This window comes from Phoenix dactylifera, chromosome 13 (assembly GCF_051530095.1).
Source record: "Phoenix dactylifera cultivar Ajwa chromosome 13, Ajwa_hap1_PhDact_Kaust_v1.1, whole genome shotgun sequence".
NCBI classification, from domain to species: domain Eukaryota; kingdom Viridiplantae; phylum Streptophyta; class Magnoliopsida; order Arecales; family Arecaceae; genus Phoenix; species Phoenix dactylifera.
In genome coordinates, this window is record NC_143202.1 from 14,315,629 (window position 1) to 14,337,867 (window position 22,239).

The 22,239-nt window shown below is 40.3% G+C and overlaps 1 pseudogene; it reads right to left on the reverse strand.

Annotated features, from left to right (window-relative positions):
* Positions 1-16,426: 16,426 nt before the first annotated feature.
* LOC113461254 (small nucleolar RNA R71) lies at positions 16,427-16,524 on the reverse strand (annotated as a pseudogene).
* Positions 16,525-22,239: the final 5,715 nt, after the last annotated feature.

The following is a 22,239-nucleotide window of genomic DNA, read 5'->3' on the forward strand; positions in this document are numbered from 1 at the left end:
CCATTTCTCGGAATCGATATCAGATATTGCCTCGTTGTAGGTTTTGGGATCCTGTATGTGATCCCTATCTCCCACTAGGAACATTTCCTCGGTATCCTCTTCTAGTATACCTAAGTATCTATCGGGAGGATGGGAGACCCTACTAGATCTGCGAGGTGGTTGAGGGACATCGCGTACTGGCTCTGTATGAATGGGTTCGATAGGATCCATGACTCGATGCTTTTCAGAGACTTTCTCTTCAAGCTCAATTTTTCTCCCACTGCCTCTATCAAGGATAAACTGGTTTTCCAAGAAGATGGCGTGACGGCTCACAAACACATTGTGATCCTCTAAGACGTAAAAATTGTATCCTAATGACTCTTTAGGATATCCTATAAAACGAGCACTTATGGTCCTAGCCTCTAGCTTGTCCGCCTGTAGTCTTTTGACGTGGGCCGGACATCCCCAAATCTTGAGATGACCAAGACTTGGTTTCTTACCATGCCATATCTCATACGGTTTGGTAGGAACGGATTTAGAGGGAACTCTATTTAGTAGATATACTGCGGTAAGTAAGGCATCTCCCCAAAGAAACATTGGTAGATCAGTGAAGCTCATCATGGACCGGACCATATCCAATAGAGTCCGATTTCTCCTCTCTAACACCCCGTTTAGTTGAGGTGTACCCAAAGGTGTCCACTGTGAGACTATGCCATTTTCTTGAGATAGTTCCGAAATTCCCCATTAAGGTATTCTCCTCCTCGATCTGATCGAAGAGCCTTAAGAGGTTTTTCAGTTTGTTTTTCTACTTCATTTCTGAACTCATTGAAGTTTTCAAAAGATTCAGATTTGTGTCTCATAAGATACACATACCCATACCGTGAATAATCATCGGTAAAGGTAATGAAGTACAAATAACGTCCCCTGGCTTTCACATCGAATGGGCCACACACATCTGTGTGTATCAGGGTAAGTATTTCAGTGGTCCTCTCCCCATGTCCTACAAAGGGCAATCTAGCCATTTTTTCTTGAAGACAGGACTCGCAAACTGGATTGACTCGGAAGTCAATGAGCCGAGAAGCCCATCTTTATCCATTTTGTTCATTCTGTCCTCTCCAATATAGCCAAGCCTGAGGTGCCACAAATATTTTTGGTTTATCTCATCCCTGGATCTCTTGGATCCTTTGGCACTCACTTCTTGCTCAGACACATTTACAGATACATCCATATGCAAATGGTAGAGACTGTCAATCATAAAACCACGTGCGACTATTTTATTTTTGAAATAAATAGAACAGCAGTCTTTGTCAAATGTAAAAACATAACCTTCCTGTGCTAGACATGAAACAGAAATCAAATTTCTGCTAGCAGCAGGTACATAATAGCAGTCTCTAAGTAATAAACTAAAACCAGATGGTAGTTGTAGATGGTAGGTGCCCACAGCCACAACAGCAACTTTTGCCCCGTCGCCAACCCGAAGGATTACCGCACCTTCCACCAGCCTTCTACTTTCCTTTAGACCCTGCATGGTAGTGCACAAATGAGCACTAGAACCAGAATCTATAACCCAACTAGAAGTAGAAGAAATCGTTAGATTAGTTTCAATTATGAGCAAGTCTATACCTTCTGAAGGTGTGTCACCTTTCTTGTTCTTCAGGCTCTCGAGGTATGAAGGACAGTTTCTCTTCCAGTGGCCGTCGACATTGCAGTGGAAACATTTTCCTTTGTCATTAGCCTTTTTCTTTTGAACTTCCTTCTTTGGCTTCTTGTCTTTCTTCTGCTTCTTAGCAGGTTTCTTTTTCTTCCAAGTAGACTTTTTCTTGGAACCAGAAGTCAACTCAACAGTAAGGACATTGCCCCTTGAACCTTTCAAGGCTCCCTCAGCAGTTACCAACATATTTATCAGTTCAGTCTTAGTGCATTCAATCTTATTCATGTGGTAGTTTACTATAAACTGTCCAAATGAATCAGGTAGGAATTGAAGGATCAGATCTACTTGCAATTCCTTGTGCATGTTCATACCGAGCTTCTCAAGCTCCTCTAGGTCCTTGATCATAGTCAGACCGTGATCATGGACAGACTGCCCCTCGCGCATCTTTGCTTTGAAGAGCCTCTTGGACACTTCAAAACGAGCTGTGCGACTCTGCTCACCATACAACTCTTGCACGTGTGCTAGTATGTCCCTAGCAGTCTTCATATTCTCATGCTGGCATTGGAGTTCATTGGACATGGATGCCATCATATAGCACTTGACTCTGATGTCATCATCCATCCACTTTTGATGCATCTCACGCTGAACATCAGTAGCACGTGTTGGTAGTGTGGGGATATCTGAATCGAGTATGTGGCCTATTTTCTCACAGTTCAAAACAATTTTGAGGTTTCTTAGCCAGTCCTTGTAATTGGTTCCGGTCAGTCGGTTGGTCTCAAGAATACGGGTCAAAGGATTTGAAGCTGACATTATGATCTGCAGAGAGTAAAGATTCTAGTTAGACTTTTGTACTTGATCCTTAATCTGTTCTAAGATCTTTTAGAACAAATGTACCTCCCACTATTTTTTCGAATCCCTTACACTCTCCTGGTAAGAAAACTGAAATCCTACGTGACTAGGGTTTCTAGTAGGTACTGCGGTCTCACCAATCTACATGGCACCTCACCTAACAGTTATTGGTGATACATAGATGGATGAGTGTACAACTCTCGTACAATGCTTCTCAAGCATGTTGCAGTGCAACTTGGTCTCTAAGCCATGAAGACCTCACCTAACAGTTATTGGTCCCATTTCTTAGTTAAGTCAAACCCACCGTATAACCGTAAAAATAAAGTCGTCATTGGGTCCTCACCTAACAGTTATTGGTGCCCAACCCCACCTTTACCCCACAACATCTCATGTCTATAGAGAGGTCCAGCCCCCCGATGCAACTTGCCCACTGTATCCAGTCGAGACAAAACAACATCAGAAAGACCTTAGCAGCTCTACTACAGTGGAAGACCTATTGACTTAATATTGGTTAATCAGGTCTTAGCGTTTGCAACTTGAGCTCTTCATAAGAGGTAATCGAACAATTGGCTAGGTAAGCAGGTGGGAGGCTCCCCTTACTCAGAGAGTAAGGTCCTAATTAAGTAACCACCTTTCATGCTTTCCTAGACACCAATTAGATCAATTAATCTAATATGACTTGCTCATATTGGTTCACTCTTGACTTGATTGAGGAGGTTTTAATTTAGGTCTCAATTGGGTTTGTTACATCACATGTAAACCTATCTACCCTGCTCTCATTCACATCACATGCAAACGGCACATCACAGGCAGTTATAATTGCAGCATCAAATAAAACCAAATTTTAAATAGGTGATGATCATGGATTCTAATTAGGTCGTATTACAAGCACATGCACGTCAATAGATCAATTGGTCTTTAACTCTTGAATTGGTTTCAAGCCTCCTTGATTCGATCCTTGATCAACTCTTGATCCAATCGCCATCAACTGCTTAGATCACCGTTCATCTCATGCCTTGTCTTCAACTTGACGTACATCACATCACTGAAATACAACCAGATGTAAAATAAAAATAATAATAAATTATATCTTCTTTTAGGAGGCACGCAGGCCTCTCAAAACATCAAATAAGATGCATGCAAGCATCTGAAAAATTACATGACATTACAGATCACATCGCAGGTCATTACATTTGATACCTAAAGGGTTTGAATCCTATGATCATCACCACATGCAGCAATTATAATTTTCAGATCTGAAATCTAATTGATTATCTCATGACATAGGTTGCTGATCATGCTAATCATGATTCTAAACTTTATAATCCCATTAACAATGCAATTAGAATCATCATTTTATCACATAAAAATTAGCATGCAAAAATCAGCACCCTAGAAAAAATCTGCATGCAGAAAATTTTCAGCATGCATAACTATTTAAATTTCAGATCTAATAAGCCTATTAATAATTAATCCTTATCTTAATCTACGATGCCTAGGCTCTGATACCACTGTTAGGAACCCGCCCATGCCGCAGAAAATTCAAAAAATTTAGATGCAGCGGAAGAGGCATGCGCGGGATCAACCGTTCATCGCATGAACGTTGTTTCAAAAACCGTTCGTAGACAGATAAGGATTAAAAACTTTTAGAACCTTTAGGAAGATCAGATCTTCACCTTGTGCAGGTAGATGATCACCACAAACTGAAGTTCGTGGTTTTGGAAGAAGGTTCGTCTGAAGCCGTTCAAGTGTCCGGCCTCTACGGGTATCCACACGAAGCAGAAACCGATCCAATCACTCTAATCTCTCCGGGGTGCTAGCTCCCTTGCAGAGATATGTTTTGATGGCTGATCTCCTCTCTTTCTTTCAACTCTTGAATGTGCTTGAGAGGAGGAAGAAGAAGGATGAAGAAAGGAAGAGGAACGAAGCCCCTGCAGCCAATTTATTTCCCTTGCGTTGGATGAAGCAAAGGAGGAGGGAGGAGGCCGCCAAGCTTTCTTCCTTGTTTTTCCTTGCTTGCGACTGAAACCCAAGGAGAAGAAGGAGGGAGCGTACGGCTGAGGAGAAGAGGGTTTCACTTCAATTAGGTCAGCCCCCAAAAGCCTCCTTTAAATAACATGTGGAGCTCCTAACTTTTAGGAGCTCCCTTGAAATTATTCCAAGAGGGGCGCCGGCCCCTCTTGTTGCCGCACCAAGGAATCAAAGGAGGAGGGGCATGAGCCCCTCCCTCTTATGTTGCCCTAATCCTCATCTATTGAGGATTGGCAGGCCCTAATGTGGTTTAGCCCTCATCCAATTAGGATTTAACCAAATCATGAATCAATTGGGTTCAATCTATACTAGTCCTAATCCAATTAGAACTTGAATGAACCATGACTCAATTGAACTCTTCAATCCTAACCTAATTAGGAGTCATGTTGATTCATTAGATTAATAATTAATTAGGACTTAAGAAAATCTGATCCAATTAGGACTTTAATTTGAATCTGAAGTCCTAATCCGATTAGGACTCTAGGAATCCTACTCCAAGTAGGAATCCAATTTTAATTCAAAACTCCTAATCTAATTAGGATTGTAGGAATCCTACTCCAAGTAGGAATCCCAGTCCTACTCCAATTAGGATTCCCAGTCCTAATCTAATTAGAACTCTAGGAATCCTACTCGAAGTAGGATTTGTGTTTAAGTCCAATTAATTAATTCCATTGTTCCTTCTTCAACTGAATATCAATCGAATTGATTAGTTGTGATTTCTAATCACGATTCAATCATCGGATCAATCAATACTTCTAGTGTAAACTCCTTTCAATGGATTGGAACGATTCCAACTCTACTCATTAGGATTTATCGATCATCGAGATAATCCTTGTGAGTCCCACCATCCACCAGTGACACCTAGCAGCATGTAGTGGCTACCCAGTAGAATAGAATGATGAACCTCTAGGTGCAGTTATCATGTAATATAGTCCTTCTATCGTGGATCCCTACAAGACGGAGATCATGGATAACTCGTCAAACCCCTTCATCTGTCATATGTTAAGATTTATTCGACTTAAGTTCGAGAGCGGAGAACTCTTTCTCCACTGTGCAATCTGCCCCGGCCGAGGTCTTACGAACTCAGTCTTATAAATCACATAGGATCTCTCCTTATCTATCAAGGTCGATAGATTCCTTATAGGTGCATACCCTACTCCTACAGTGAACCTACTGTAGCCAATCTACACTGCATGGACCCATATGGCTAGAGACCATGTATATGTGCAGTCAAACTACAATAACCTCACTATGAGTAGCCGAAGCATCGCAGGTCAAAGGACCAGTCACACTACTGCAACATCAAGCAAGTCACTGACGAGTGGATAGACATCCAAGTAACTTCTTGTCTTGGTCACGCTCAGTACCCTTGTTCTTAACAAGCACCTACACTATTACTTCAGTGTCGCCACACTGTGGACTCGAGTCTCGTCTATCCATAAGGAAAGCAATGTGTGCACTGATCGGATCGATCACCATCCTTGTGATGATCCATTGATCAGGAGCATTCAGAAATTAATCACCAATAATGCATGGCTCAAATTCTTAACTCTTAAGAATACGCATCATCATCTTATTAATTCTTGGACGATTCATAGACACATAAACAATATGAATAAAAAGATGCCTTTTATTTATTCAATAATAAATAGTCAAGTACAAAATTATGTCCCTAGAATTAACAATGTGTCAGCTAGATTGGCTTCTAGGGCATACATCTAACAAGTCTAACTAGAATCTTTACTCTCTGCAGATCATAATGTCAGCCTCAAACCCTTTGACCCGTATTCTTGAGACCAACCGATTGACCGGTACCAATTACAGAGACTGGCTTAGAAATCTTAAAATTGTTCTGAGTTGCGAGAAAATAGGCTATGTGCTCGACAATAACATCCCCACATTACCAGCACGTCCGACTACTGATCAGCGTGCGACGCATGAAAAGTGGACGGACGATAACATTAGGGTCAAGTGCTATATCATAGCATCCATGTCCAATGAACTCCAATGCCAGCATGAGAATATGAAGACTGCTAGGGACATACTGGCACACCTGCAAGAGTTGTATGGTGAGCAGAGTCGCACAGCTCGTTTTGAAGTGTCCAAGAGGCTCTTCAAAGCAAAGATGCGCGAGGGGCAGTCTGTCCATGATCACGGTCTGACTATGATCAAGGACCTGGAGGAGCTTGAGAAGCTCGGTATGAACATGCACAAAGAATTGCAAGTAGATCTGATCCTTCAATCCCTTCCTGATTCATTTGGACAGTTTATAGTAAACTACCACATGAATAAGATTGAATGCACTAAGACTGAACTATTAAACATGTTGGTAACTGCTGAGGGAGCCTTGAAAGGTTCAAGGGGCAATGTCCTTGCTGCTGAGCTGACTTCTGGTTCCAAGAGAAAGTCTACTTGGAAGAAAAAGAAGCCTACAAAGAAGCAGAAGAAAGACAAGAAGCCAAAGAAGGAAGTTCAAAAGAAAAAGGCTAATGACAAAGGAAAATATTTCCACTGCAATGTCGACGGCCACTGAAAGAGGAACTGTCCTTCATACCTCGAGAGCCTGAAGAACAAGAAGGTTGACACACCTTCAGAAGGTATAGACTTGCTCGTAATTGAAACTAATCTAACGGTTTCTTCTACTTCTAGTTGGGTTATAGATTCTGGTTCTAGTGCTTACTTGTGCACTACTATGCAGGGTCTAAAGAAAAGTAGAAGGATGGCGGAAGTTGCGGTAACCCTTCGGGTTGGCAACGGGGCAAAAGTTGCTGCTGTGGCTGTGGGCACCTACCATCTGCGACTACCGTCTGGTTTTAGTTTATTACTTAGAGACTGCTATTATATACCTGCTGCTAGCAGAAATTTGATTTCTGTTTCATGTCTAGCATAGGAAGGTCATGTTTTTACATTTGACAAAGACTACTATTCTATTTATTTCAGAAATAAAATAGTCGCACGTGGTTTTATGATTGACAGTCTTTATCATTTGCATATGGATGTATCTGTAAATGTGTCTGAGCAAGAAGTGAGTGCCAAAGGATCCAAAAGATCCAGGGATGAGATAAACCAAAAATATTTGTGGCACCTCAGACTTGGCCATATTGGAGAAGACAGAATGAACAAAATGGATAAAGATGGGCTTCTCGGCTCATTGACTTCCGAGTCATATCCAGTTTGCGAGTCCTGTTTTCAAGGAAAAATGGCTAGATTGCCCTTTGTAGGATATGGGTGAGGACCACTGAAATACTTATCCTGGTACACACAGATGTGTGTGGCCCATTCGATGTGCAAGCCAGAGGACGTTATTCATACTTCATTACCTTTATCGATGATTATTCACGATATGGGTATGTGTATCTTATGAGACACAAGTCTGAATCTTTTGAAAAGTTCAAAGAATTCAAAAATGAAGTAGAAAAATAAACTGAAAAATCTCTTAAGGCTCTTCAATCAGATCGAGGAGGAGAATACCTTAGTGGGGAATTTCGGAACTATCTCATGGAAAATGGCATAGTCTCACAATGGACACCTCCTGGTACACCTCAACTCAACGGGGTGTCAGAGAGGAGAAATTGGACTCTATTGGATATGGTCAGATCCATGATGAGCTTCACTGATTTACCTATATTTTTTTGGGGAGATGCCTTACTCACAGCGATTTATTTATTAAATAGAGTTCCCTCTAAATCGGTTCCTACCACACCATATAAGATATGGTATGGTAAGAAACCAAGTCTTGGTCATCTCAAGATTTGGGGATGTCCGGCCCATGTCAAGCGACTGCAGGCAGACAAGTTAGAGGCTAGGATCATAAATGCTCGTTTTATCGGATATCCTAAAGAATCCTTAGGGTATAATTTTTACATCTCAGAGGATCATAATGTATTTGTGAGCCGACATGCCATCTTCTTGGAAAAATAGTTTATCCTTGATAGAGGCAGTGGGAGGAAAATTGAGCTTGAAGAGAAAGTCTCTGAAAAGCAACGAGTCATGGATCCTATAGAACCCATTCATATAGAGCCAGTACACATTGTCCCCCCTCCACCTCGTGGATTAAGTAGGGTCTTCCATCCTCCTGATAGATACTTAGGTATGCTTGAAGAGGATACTGAGAAAATATTTCTCATGGGAGATAGGGAACAAATACAAGATCCCAAAACCTACGATGAGGCGATATCAGATATCGATTCCGAGAAATAGCTGGAAGCCATGAAGTCAGAGTTAGACTCCATGCATTCCAACCAAGTCTGGACCTTAGTAGATCCACCAGAAGGTATTGTACCTATTGGATGTAAATGGATCTAGAAAAGAAAAATAGGTTCGGATGGAAAGGTAAAGACCTATAAGGCAAGGCTTGTGGCAAAAGGGTATAGTCAGCGCGAAGGCATTGACTATCAGAAAACCTTTTCACCTGTAGCCATGCTGAAATCCATCCAAACATTGCTTACCATTGCAGCATTTCATGATTATAAAATTTGGCAGATGGATGTGAAAACAGCTTTCCTGAATAGATATCTTGATGAAGATATCTATATAGAACAACCTTTGGGATTCACTTCCAGTGATGGAGATCACAAGGTCTGCAAGCTGCAAAGGTCCATTTATGGACTAAAGCAAGCATCTCGGAGTTGGAACACTCGTTTCAATTATGCAATCAAAACGTTTGATTTCATCAAAAACAAAGAGGAACCGTGTGTTTATAAAAAGGTTAGTGGGAGTGCTGTCGTTTTTCTCGTACTGTACGTGGATGACATTCTCCTGATTGGGAATGATATTCCCATGCTAACCTCGGTCAAGGTCGGGTTGTCAAAAGAGTTCTCCATGAAAGACCTTGGAGAAGCATTCTATATTTTGGGGATTAAGGTCTATAGAGATAGATCTAAAAGGATACTTGGCCTATCACAAAAGATGTACATAGAGGAGGTGCTGACGAGGTTCAGCATGGAAAACACCAAGAGGGGTCTCTTACCCCTTAGGCATGGAATTCATCTCTCAAAGAAGATGTGCCCCAACACATCTGAGGAGATTCAACGCATGAGCAAGATTCCATATGCTTCAGCAATAGGAAGCCTCATGTGTGCCATGCTATGTACACGATCTGATATAGCACTTGCAGTGAGTGTCACTAGCAGATATCAGTCAAATCCAGGCGAGAAGCACTGGACTGCTGTGAAGAACATTCTTAAGTACTTAAGAAGAACTAAAGATTTGTTCTTGGTCTTTGGAGGAAGGCTTCTGGTACAAGAAATTCATTGCAGAATTGGATGTAATGACATCAGATGCCATAACACTCTACTGCGATAATAATGACGCCATAGCTCTTGCTAAGGAACCAAGGTCTCATCAGAAGTCGAAGCACATAAAGCGGCGCTATCACCTCATACACGAATACGTTGAAAAAAAAATATGTTGAGGTGCAGAGAGTAGACTCCGCGGATAATGTGGCGGACCCGTTCACTAAGCAGCTAAGTCAGCAGAAGACTGAAGCCCACCTTGAGAAGATGGGGCTTAGATATATGAGTGATTGGCTTTAGTGCAAGTGGGAGATTGTTAGATATATGCCCTAGAAGCCAATAAGGCTGACACATTATTAATTATGGGACATAATTTTGTACTTGACTATATATTATTGAATAAATAAAAGGCATCTTTTTCATTCATATTATTTATGTGTCTATGAATCGTCCAAGGAATTAATAAGATGATGATGCATATTCTCAAGAGTTGAAAATTTGAGCTATGTATCATTAGTGATTAATTTCTAAATGCCCCTGATCGATGGATCATCATGAGGACGGTGATCGATCTGATAAGATCAGTGCACACATCACTTTCATTACGGATGGACGAGACTCGAGTCCACAGTGTAGGGATACTGAAGTGATAGTGCAGGTGCTTGTTAGAGAACAAGGGTACTGAGTGTGACCAAGACAAGAAGTCACTTGGATGTCTATCCACTCGTCAGTGACTTGCTTGATGTTGCAGTAGTGTGACTGGTCCTTTGACCTGCGATGCTTCGGCTACTCATAGTAAGGTTATTGTAGTTTGACTGCACATATACATGGTCTGTAGCCATATGGATCCATGCAGTGTAGATTGGCTGCAGTAGGTTCACTGTAGGAGTAGGGTATGCACCTATAAGGAATCTATCGACCTTGATAGATAAGGAGAGATCCTATGTGATTTATAAGACTGAATTCGTAAGACCTCGGCTGGGGCAAATTGTATAGTGGAGAAAGAGTTTTCCACTCTCAAGCTTAAGTCAAATAAATCTTGATATATGACAGGCGATGAGGTTTGACGAGTTGTCCATGACCTCCGCCCTATAGGGATCCACGATAGAAGGATTGTATCACACGATTACTACACCTAGAGGTTCACCATTCTATTCTGCTGGGTAGCCACTACATGCTGCTAGTTGTCACTGGTGGATGGTGGGACTCATAGGGATTGTCTCGATGATCGATAAATCCTAATGAGTAGAGTTGAAATCGTTCCGACCCATTGAAAGGAGTTTTCAATGATATTGTGATAGAGATCACAATATATCTCACTACCAGTCAGAATTGAACCTATGGGGTCACACACACTAGAGATATTGACCGATTCGATGGTTGAATCGTGATTAGAAATCACAAGTAATCAATTCGGTTGATAATCAGTTGAAGAAGGAACAATGGAATTAATTAATTGGACTTAAACACAAATTCTACTTCGAGTAGGATTCCTAGAGTCCTAATTGGATTAGGACTGGAAATCCTATTTGGAGTAGGACTGGGATTCCTACTTGAAGTAGGATTCCTACAATCCTAATTAGATTAGGAGTTTTGAATTAAATTTGAATTCCTACTTGGAGTAGGATTTCCAGAGTCCTAATCGGATTAGGACTTCGGATTCAAATTAGAGTCCTAATTGGATTAGGAATAAAATTAATTAAGTCCTAATTGGATTAGGGTTTCTTAAGTCCTAATTAATTATTAATCTCATGAATCAATATGACTCCTAATTGGGTTAGGATTGAAGAGTTCAATTAAGCCATGGTTCATTCAAGTTTTAATTGGATTAGGACTAGCATAGATTGAACCCTATTGATTTATGATTTGGTTAAACCATAATTGGATTAGGACTAAACCAAATAGGGGCATCCTAATCCTCCTTAGAGGAGGACTAGGGCAACACAAGAGGGAGGGGCTCACGCCCCTCCTCCTTTTCTTCTTTGGTGCAGTACAACAAGAGGGGCCGGCGCCCCTCTTGGAAGTTAATCAAGGAGCTCCTACAAGTAGGAGCTCCACATGCTATTTAAGAGGAGACGTGGGGGCTGACCTAGGGGCATTGAAGTCCCCTTCTTCTAGCGGTGGCCTCCTCCTACTTCTCCTTGGTCTTCAGCCGCAAGCAAAGAAGGGAAAAGAAAGCTCTTGGCGGCCCCTCCTTCCTCTCTTGTTTTGGGTTCCAACGCAAGCAAAGGAAAAAGGCTGCAAGGCTTGGTGATCTTCTTCCTTGATCTTCTTCTTCTTCTTCCTCCTCCCTCTAGAATTCAAGAGTTGAGAGAAAGGAAGGTGATCAACCATCAAAACATATCTCTGCAAGGGAGCTAGCATCCCAGGGAGATTGGAGCGTTAGGATTGGTCCTCTGCTTCGTGTGGATACCCGTATAGGCCGAACACTTGAATGGCTTCAAGCGAACCTTCTTCCAAAACCACGATCATCAGTTTGCGGTGATCATCCACTCGCACAAAGGTGAAGATCTGATCTTCCTAATGTTTCAAAAGTTTTTAATCCTTATCTAACTACGAACGGTTTTTGAACAACGTTCATACGATGAACGGTTGATCCCGCACATGCCTCTTCCGCTGCGTCTGAATTTTTTAAAAAAATTTTTTGCGGCATGGGCGGGTTCTAACACTAATGCATTGATCAATTGTAGGAATGGTGTTATGAAGCTTTTTTTTGGCAATATAACCTTGGAACTGAATGTCTTTAGTATAGGCAAACAATCCAGTGATCATGAAGAAAGTAAAGAGGTTGAATGGGTTGAAACCATTGCGGAAGAATATTTGTTGAAAGAAACATTTACTGAATCGGCCGACAATGGTTTAATAGATTGGTGTTCTGAAGGTACTACTGATATGATCCCACCTATTTTAGATAATTCGGATGTCATGATGGTCAATGGATGGAGACCGAGAATAGAGGAATTCGAGTAGTTGCCCTCACAAGGACAAAATTTGTACAATCTCGAAAACAAGCACCCATACTTGAGCTGAAACCCTTACCAAGGGAACTCAAGTGATGAGAGCACAAAAATGCGATCTAAGTACCAATTAACTTAGCCTAATGCTAGCAAAATAATGATAAATAATAGGTGTTAACATTTACATGATTAAATATTTTATTCTTAGCACTTATTATAATTTTTATCATTATATAAATTCATCTCTTCCTAGCTGCAGAGCAGAGCCTAGATTCAGCCGTTCATAAGCACTTCAGCATCCTTGCCGTGTCCGTGAGCCACATCAGCCCTCTCAAGACCCGTCCGCGTCTCAGGATCCGTGATCAAATCATGCCGCGATCAGCCTTTCTCCCAACTCTTGGAACCTGTGATCAAGTGTTTCTCTCGTGCATCCACGAAGCATCCAGCACCCCGTGTCCGTGTAACCTTCCAACGCATCATCTAAATCCCAGCGTGCGACCCCTCATCCCGATTCTCAGCTTCCTTCACGCGTCCGGAGATCCCGCGGCCAGCCGGGATGCATACTTCGAACGACCACCTAATCATCCCACGTTCGTGCATCCCCCGAGATCTCGGCTTCCGTCTTCCTCGCAGTCCATGCATCCCAGCTCCTCTCGAATCTCCAACGATCCAGCTTCTTCCAGCCACATCATCTCCCAGCATCACAACATCGCCAGCGTCCACACGAGCAAAGCCCAGCCGTCCGTGAAGCCTTCCCGCATCCACTGCTTCCGGATTCGTGACCCCAAGGCACCGTTTTCGTCTTCTCCGCTTGTGATCTCAGTGTCTGCGTCCCAGATTCCATCTCAAGCTCCATCAGTCCGCTTCTCCCGAGATCTTAGCTTCTGTGATCAGCTCCCAGCAAGTCTCGACTTCATCCCGGCATGCCACGTTCGTCCGCGTGCAGCTCATCATCCCGCGAACATCATCCGAATCCTAGCATCAATCCTCCGCATCCCATGCTTCCGAATCGGATCTGTGAAGCCTTCCAGCATCTCCACGTTTCAGCCTTCCCCAGATCCCGCAGGCGTCCGTGATCCAGTTTCCAAATCTCAGATCCACGCGTCTTCCGGATTCGTTCCCAGATCTTCTCCGCGTCCGTGAGCCAACGTCCGCAACCTCCCGCGAAGCATTCTCCCATGATTCCGCATCCGGATATCTCGCAACTGGATTAGGGATCCATCGGGGGGGGGGGATATAGAAGGTTCTTTCTCGGCTGGAAGGGGGAAGCTCTCTCGGGTTCAAAGAAAAAAAAACAGAGGAGAGTCCCATTCGGAAAACAGAGGAGTTCCTGTTATTCAAAGAAAGAAAAAAAAAGGGGAAACAGAGCATGCTCGGTTTCCAAAAAGAATAGAAAAAAAAAGAAAAGAGGGGAGTTTTCTTTTATGTTAATGGAGGGCTGAGTTCTTAGGTGAAGGGTGATGGAGGAACCTTTGATGTATTGCTTTCTTTGAAGTAAATTCTGAATCTTTGCTCTTATTGATTTATATTTTTAATGTGTTATGGGTTCTTGCATAACTATTTCGTAGATAGATTTTTAATGGTTTATGTTTATTGGCACATGGACTGCTTTAGTATTTGATTTGTCGTTGATATAATAGGCACGATGAATGCTTAGAAATAGAGTTCATATGTCCATAAAATATATTCCATGTTTTTATTTATTCTACTTTTACATCCTTAATCAAGAATCGCAGGATTTATTCTTGAATGCAATATTATCAAGGGGGATTTCGGATCCCTAACCATTTCTATTTGATTGAACTTTGTTCATTGATCTATTATTCTCTTTTTTTAATTTCTAAAAATCAAAACATCATCTTAATCCACAAATTTATTGAATTAATTAATCTAAAATTATATTAAATAATCTTAAATATATTTTATTTTCTGAGGATTCGACCTCGGACTTCCGAGATTTTACTACTTGTATGATTCTCCTGCACTTGGGAGAACAATTTTATTTTTGCATCAAGTTTTTGGCGCCATTGCCGGGGAACGGCTGATTTATTAGTATAATTTTAGATTTAATTAGTACTTTAGTAGTTAGTCTTTGTCTTTCGAAAAAAAAAAAAAATCTTTACTGCTGTTTTTTTATTCCCTGCATAGTCTGCATCAAACTCTGATATAAAAGACATTAACCATCTGATTGAACTCAAATTTGGTCGTCATGTGCAGGACCTGTGTTTCTTTCGTCTGAACGGTCTGATTGACATTTTGAAACTTTTAAGACCATTATATTAATACGAAATCTTGCTGCTTTCTGTTTTGAATTTTCTGCATTTAATTGTTTTAGAATCAGAATTTTATTGTTATCATATCTCATTAACCCTTGTTGCTAATTGAAAATTTAAAAAAAAAAAACTTTAAGAAAAGATCAAGGGTGATTATTCAAAAATTAAAAAAAAAAGAGAGGAAAAACCTAAAATTTCAAATTTCAAATTTCAGAATTTAAATTTCAAACTTCGACTCATAAAATTTAAAAAAAATAAATAAATAATTTGCTTGATCACCTATTCAATGAAATTTAATGTCATGTCATAAAATATTAAAAAAAAAATCTCTTGATGGTTGTATATAGTATAAGGCATCAGCATAAAATATTCTAAGAGCTGTACCCATTTAAAAAGATAAGGTCGGGATTTCATCACTCGTCCTTAGCCCAAAAATCACCCCATTGCATAAATATCCTAAGCTTAACTAAAATCAACTAGACGTTGGCCCCTAAGGACATTCGAGCTCAATAGGATGAAGACCACCGAAAGTTGCACCAATTTCGCTCTGTGGCTTAGTTGATGTCTAGGCAAGCTTTGTCCCTATAAGGGAGACAGTTCATCTGTTCGAGGCAAGTGGGTTTTAAGTGGGACCTTTGCGAACGCATCGTGACCCCTCCACTTACCTGGGAGCTTACCTGGTCGACTCGGTTTATTAGACCGGATTGGAGGCTTAGGTGCCTTCTTCAAACCAGTTAGGAGCTGTCTAGAAATTTAGAAAAAACATTAAAAATTGAGGTGTAATGTTTAGTTGCATGTTTGATTGTGAATAGATTTTTGTTTTAGGGTGTAGTTTTAGGGTATCTTTAGTTGGTACTTACATTTATATTTATTTTTTAAAAAAAAATGTAAAAAAATAAAAAAAAATTAATTAAATTTTGTATGCTAGGTTGGAATAGGGACGACACCGGTCGATTAAGTCGTACAACTTTAGATCATCCCTTAGGACACATCCTTGAAATTCCTTCGCAGTATCTCACACCTTGTGAGATGGCAAATTTTCCTGATGATGTAGGAAGTCACCATGGTGATGAAGGTAGACCCCCAGTTATGACACTTCGACAATATTTACATCCCACTAGGACTAGTCAACCTTCATGCATGATTATTCCTGAAAATGTAGGACACTTTGAAATCAAACCAGGAGTAATTCAATTGCTGCCAAAGTATCATGGAATGGAATCCGAGAACCCTTATCTTCATCTTAAGGATTTTGAGGATATTAGTATCACATTTAGAGTGCCAAATGTATCGGAAGACGTCCTTAAATTGACCTTGTTTCCTTTTTCCTTAAAGGACAAAGCCAAAACATGGCTGAACTCCTTGAGACCTAGATCGCTAGGAACATGGCATGACATGCAAAGAGAATTCTTGAAAAAATTCTTTCCCGCACAAAGAACTAACTTTTTGAAAAGGCACATTAGTAACTTCCAACAAAAAGACCATAAAACATTTTATGAATGCTGGGAGAGATTTAAAGATTTGCTTCTTTCTTGTCCTCATCATGGGTTTGAAACATGGAGAACCATTAGTTTCTTTTACGAAGGGTTGTCTCCACAGTTAAAACAATTAATAGAGACTATGTGCAATGGTCTATTTTTGGAAAAGCAACCCGATGAGGCATGGGACTATTTAGACTCTCTCGCAGAGACTGCACAATTATGGGATACAGGGGATAGAGTGAACAAACCTTTACCTAAGCCTACTAGCATTGGACACGGGGGCCTTTACAACCTTAGTACTCAGGATGATATTCAGGCTAAAATGGCAGCCCTCACTAGGAAGGTAGAGGAAATTGAACTTAGAAGGATTGACCCGTCAAGACCGTAGAACATAACAGCGAGTGTTGTAGGATTTGCGAGATGCCTGGCCATCTCATCACTGATTGCCCCACAATACCCGCATTCAAGGAAGTCTTGCACGATCAGGCCAATGTTATGAATACCTATCAAAAATCTTTCAATAATCCTTTTTCGGGTACTTACAACCCTGGATGGAAGAACCATCCAAATTTCAGGTGGAGGAATGACCAACCTCAACAAGTATATAACCCAACTCCTCCACCTCCGCAACCTCATTATGCACACGCACCCCCTCAAAAATCCAGTCTCGAAGAAACTTTGCAATCTTTCATGCAAGGCCAAGCTAAAATCAATGATGAATTAAGAAATCAACTGACAACGCTGACCACTGCTTTAAGTGCTCAAGAGAAGGGTAAGCTACCAGCTCAACAACAACCTAACCCTCAAGTCTACGGCGGTAGCAATGCATCATCTTCAACTTCGCATAAGGAACAAGCAAAGAGTATAATAACTTTGCGAAGTGGAAAGATTATTGACCGACCAGTCCCAGAACAAACACAAGTCATACCTGATTCTGACCCTCCCAAGACAAAAGAAAAGGATAATGAAGAAACTGAAGCACCAACATCTACTGAAAAAATTGAATGTCCTCTTCCTGCACCATTTCCACAAAGATTAAAGCCCTTGCAAAAGCTTGAACCAAACTCTGAAATTCTTGAGCTTTTTAAGCAAGTAAAAATCAATGTACCTCTTCTTGATGCAATCAAACAAGTGCCTTCCTATGCAAAATTTTTAAAAGATTTGTGCACTGTCAAGCGTCGTTTAAATATCAAGAAGAAGGCATTTCTGGCTGAAAATGTGAGTGCAATTTTACAGCATAACATTCTTCCTAAATATCAGGATCCAGGTTGCCCAACTATCTCGTGCATCATTGGCAATTTTAGGATTGAGCGAGCATTGCTAGATTTAGGAGCGAGTGTGAACTTGTTGCCATATACGGTATATGAGCAACTCGGTTTGGGTGAGTTGAAGCCAACAACTGTGACCTTACAATTAGCTGACAGGTCAGTGAAGGTTCCTAGAGGGATTATCGAAGATGTGTTGGTCCAAGTAGACAAGTTCTATTTTTCTGTTGATTTTATCGTACTGGACACACATCCGGCTTCCAATTCACCATCTCAGATTTCGGTCATCTTAGGACGTCCATTCCTTGCAACTTCTAATGCATTGATCAATTGTAGGAATGGTGTCATGAAGCTTTCTTTTAGCAATATGACCTTGGAACTGAACGTCTTTAGTATAGGTAAACAACCCAGTGATCATGAAGAAAGTAAAGAAGTTGAATGGGTTGAAACCATTGCAGAAGAATATTTGTTAAAAGAAACATTTACTGAATCGGCCGACAATGATTTGATAGATTGGTGTTCTGAAGGTACTGCTAATGATGTGGTCCCACCTCGTTTAGATAATTCGGATGTTATGATGGTCAATGGGTGGAGACCATGAATAGAGGAATTTGAACAGTTGCCACCTCGAAAAACAAAGATAGTACCATCCTATGAACAAACACCTAAGCTCGAGTTGAAAACTTTACCGAAGGAACTCAAGTATGCCTTTCTTGGATCCGATGACACATTTCCTATAATCATCTCATCTGATCTGGATCATGCCCAAGAAAGAAAATTACTTGGTGTTTTAAAGAATCATAAGGGAGCTTTAGGATGGTCTATTGCCGACTTGAAGGGGATTAGCCCTTTAATTTGCACGCACCAGATATATTTGGAGGACAATGCCAAAACCACAAGGCAAATGCAACGTAGGTTGAATCCTACGATGAGAGATGTGGTTAAAGTAGAAGTCCTCAAGTTGCTTGATGTGGGTATTATTTACCCAATTTTCGATAGCAAGTGGGTGAGTCCTACTCAAGTCGTGCCCAAGAAAGCAGGTCTGACGGTAGTCCAAAATGATCAGGATGAACTAGTTCCAACTCGTGTTCCGACGAGTTGGCGCATGTGTGTTGACTACCGAAAATTGAATTTGGTCACTAGGAAAGATCACTTTTCCCTACCCTTCCTAGACCAAGTTTTGGAAAGAGTTGCAGGACACAAATTCTATTGTTTTCCCGATGGCTATTCCAGGTACTACCAAATCGAAATTTCACCTGAGGATCAAGAGAAGACTACCTTCACTTGTCCTTTTGGCACATTCGCTTTCCATCGGATGCCATTCGGGTTGTGTAATGCACCTACAACATTCCAAAGGTGTATGCTCAGCATTTTTGAAGAAATGAACGAGAAATTTTTAGAAGTGTTTGTGGATGATTTCTCTATTTTTGGCAATTCATTTGATGATTGCCTGTCACATTTACAAGCAGTCTTAGCTCGATGCATGGAAAAGAATCTGATACTGAATTGGGAGAAATGCCACTTCATGGTGCCAAAGGGAATTGTCCTAGGATGAGGATGATAGTATTATTTTGATGATTAACAAGCAATAATCGAGAGTATGTTATAAGTTAAATTGATACTTCATTTATAAGTCTGTTACTCTCAGTATATTTGAATAATAAGTTAAAGATGCATTTCATTGTTTATTTGGATGAATCTAACCTTGAGTTGCAGTAAAGTGTGGATTGAGTCGACCCAAAGGATGATTGAGTCGACCCCGGCACATCAAGAAAGCATTTGGCACACTTCTGCAAAAATGGCACAGATGAACAGTAAGTTGGGTCGACCCAAGGAAAGCATGAGTCGACCCAAACATCAAGCTTCTCAACAACTCAGAAAATGGTTCTCTGGAAATACTGAGAGGGTCGACCCAAGATAAAGTTGAATCGACCCAAGCTTGAGTCGACCCAAACCCTGAGTAGGTCAACCCAAAGGCAAGACAGAACAGATGACAGAAAAGATTCTCTGGAAACCCTGAGAGGGTCGACCCAAGAAGAAGTTGAGTCAACCCAACTGAACCTTGAGTCGACCCAAAGAAATGTTGGGTCGACCCAAGTGAAGGAAGGCTGAATTGCATGTTTCTGTGGTTCTGAGAGGGTCGACCTAAGGAAAGTTTGAGTCGACCCAAGTGAAAGTTGGGTCGACCCAAGGACAGGTTGAGCCGACCCAAACACGGGCAGAAGCATAACGGCTAGTTCTGCAGAAGTACTTTTTATCCTTCCAACAGTGAGTAATGGCTAGTTTTTGAATTCTAACCATTGGGGCTTGTCCAATGGATGAAGGAAACTATTTAAAGTGGCACTATTCATCAGAGAGAACATCCTTTCTAAAGAATATCAAAGTGTACACAAGAAAGAGAAAGTGCCCTAATCTTCTTCATTCAAGTGCTTCATTCAAGAGTCAAAAGAAAGTGGTTGAGCAGATTCAAAGAGTCATTAAGAGCTCCATCCACCCTTGAAGAGTGAAGCATCCTTGACAAAGAAGAGAGAAGTCACATCAAGCGATAACTATTCTCTAAACTCTTCTTTGTAGATTATATTGTTATATTTGCTCATCTAGGAGCTTAAATCTTCTTTCTTTGTTTATTAAACTCCTTGTAAAGGTTAGTTGGTTAGCCCGCAAAACCAACGGAATAGGTTGATTGGTGACCCCGTAAAACTAATTGTAAAGGTTCGTTGGTGAGCCCGGAAAACCAACATAGGTTCGTTGGTGAGCCCGTAAAACCAACATAGGTTTTTAGTGAACCCGGAAAACCAAAGTGTAAAGGTTTTTGGATTGTGAGCCCGGAAAACAATCCAACTGTAATCCGCGGGATTATAGTGAATTCCCAAGGGGTCGCTTGGGGAGTGGACGTAGGTGCTAAGGAGAGCACCGAACCACTATCCTTCTTGTTGTTTGTATTGTGATTTGTTTATTTCACTAACTCATCAATTAACATAAGTAAGATAGTTAAAATTAAGAGAAACCCATTCACCCCCCTCTTGGCTTGTCACCTTGGGCAACAAGTGGTATCAGAGCAAGGTGCTCCAATAGTACTTATTGATCTCACAATCAAGAGCCAAAGATCATGACAACTCAAATAGATAGTTTTCTAGGAGAGGGACAATTAATTGATAGACCTCCACTTTTTAATGGCATAAACTATACATATTGGAAAGCACGCATGTGCATTTTCATTCAAGCACATGACTATGATTTATGGAGTATCGTAGTCAATGGACCACACACAAGCACTAATCATGATAAGAAAATGGATCAGCAAAATGCAAAAGCCATGAATGTGCTATTTTGTGCATTAGATGATAGTGAACTTAATTGCATATCTTTTTGCACAACTGCTAAGGAAATATGGAATATGCTTGAAGTTAAATATGAATGCACTAACAAATCTAAAACATCATGTGTAGAAGAAGAGCAGCATCATATTGCAAATTCATGCTTAATGGCACATGAAGATGAGATATATGAGGTACATGCTAAAACTAAAGATGATTTTACATTTGATGAACTTCATGAAGTCTTTTCTGATTTGTATTTAGAACATAAGAAACTTATTTGTAGGAACAAGAACTTGAAGAATGAAAATCAAATCCTAATAGATGAAAAACTAAAACTGACTAATGAAATTGAAATCTTAATTAAAGAAAATAAAGAACTAAATCAGAGAAATCAACTTCTCACTGAAAGCCATGATAAACTTAAGAAAAACAATGAACTGCTTTCGGAAGATAATGAAAAATTAACTAAAGAAGTTGATAATTTGAAACCTACTGTTGAAAGATTCACTCTCAGCTCTGAAAAACTGAATTTAATGATAGAAAATTCAAGAGCTGTATATGACAAAGCTGGATTGGGATATCAACCTTGGTACACTCAAAAATCTTTCGAGAATATATTTCTTAAATCCTCCACTATTCATCCTAAAACAATTTTTCACAAATCTGGTGAAACTAATAAACAGAAATAGAAAACTGAAAATTCATTATCTGTTTTTGCTAAATCTATGTTGTTTAAATTTAGCAAGAATATGCAGAAGTATATTACTAAAACCTAAAACCTGCAAACTAATAGACAAAATGGTAATTAAGAGAATATGGGTTCCAAAAGGAACAATTATAGCTAACCTGCAAGGACCCAAAAGAGCTTGGGTTTCTAAGTTAAAAACATGATCATTTTTAGCAAATGTGTCTAGCTACCCAAGATTCCAATGAAAGATGTTATCTGGACAATGCGTTCTCTAGACACGTGTTAAAGAATAGAACTTAAAATATAATTAAGAAGAGTGACCAAAATGGAAGAAATAATGAAATTAGTAATCCTTGCATCCTCTCATATTGAAATTGTAGCTAGTATTAATCATTTCTGTGATATAAGTGATACTTTTGGTATGAAAAGAAAATATATCCAAATCACTCCATCTTCCTATATTATGCTTCAGTTATTGATGGATAATTTACTTAATCAATACTCTTAGAAT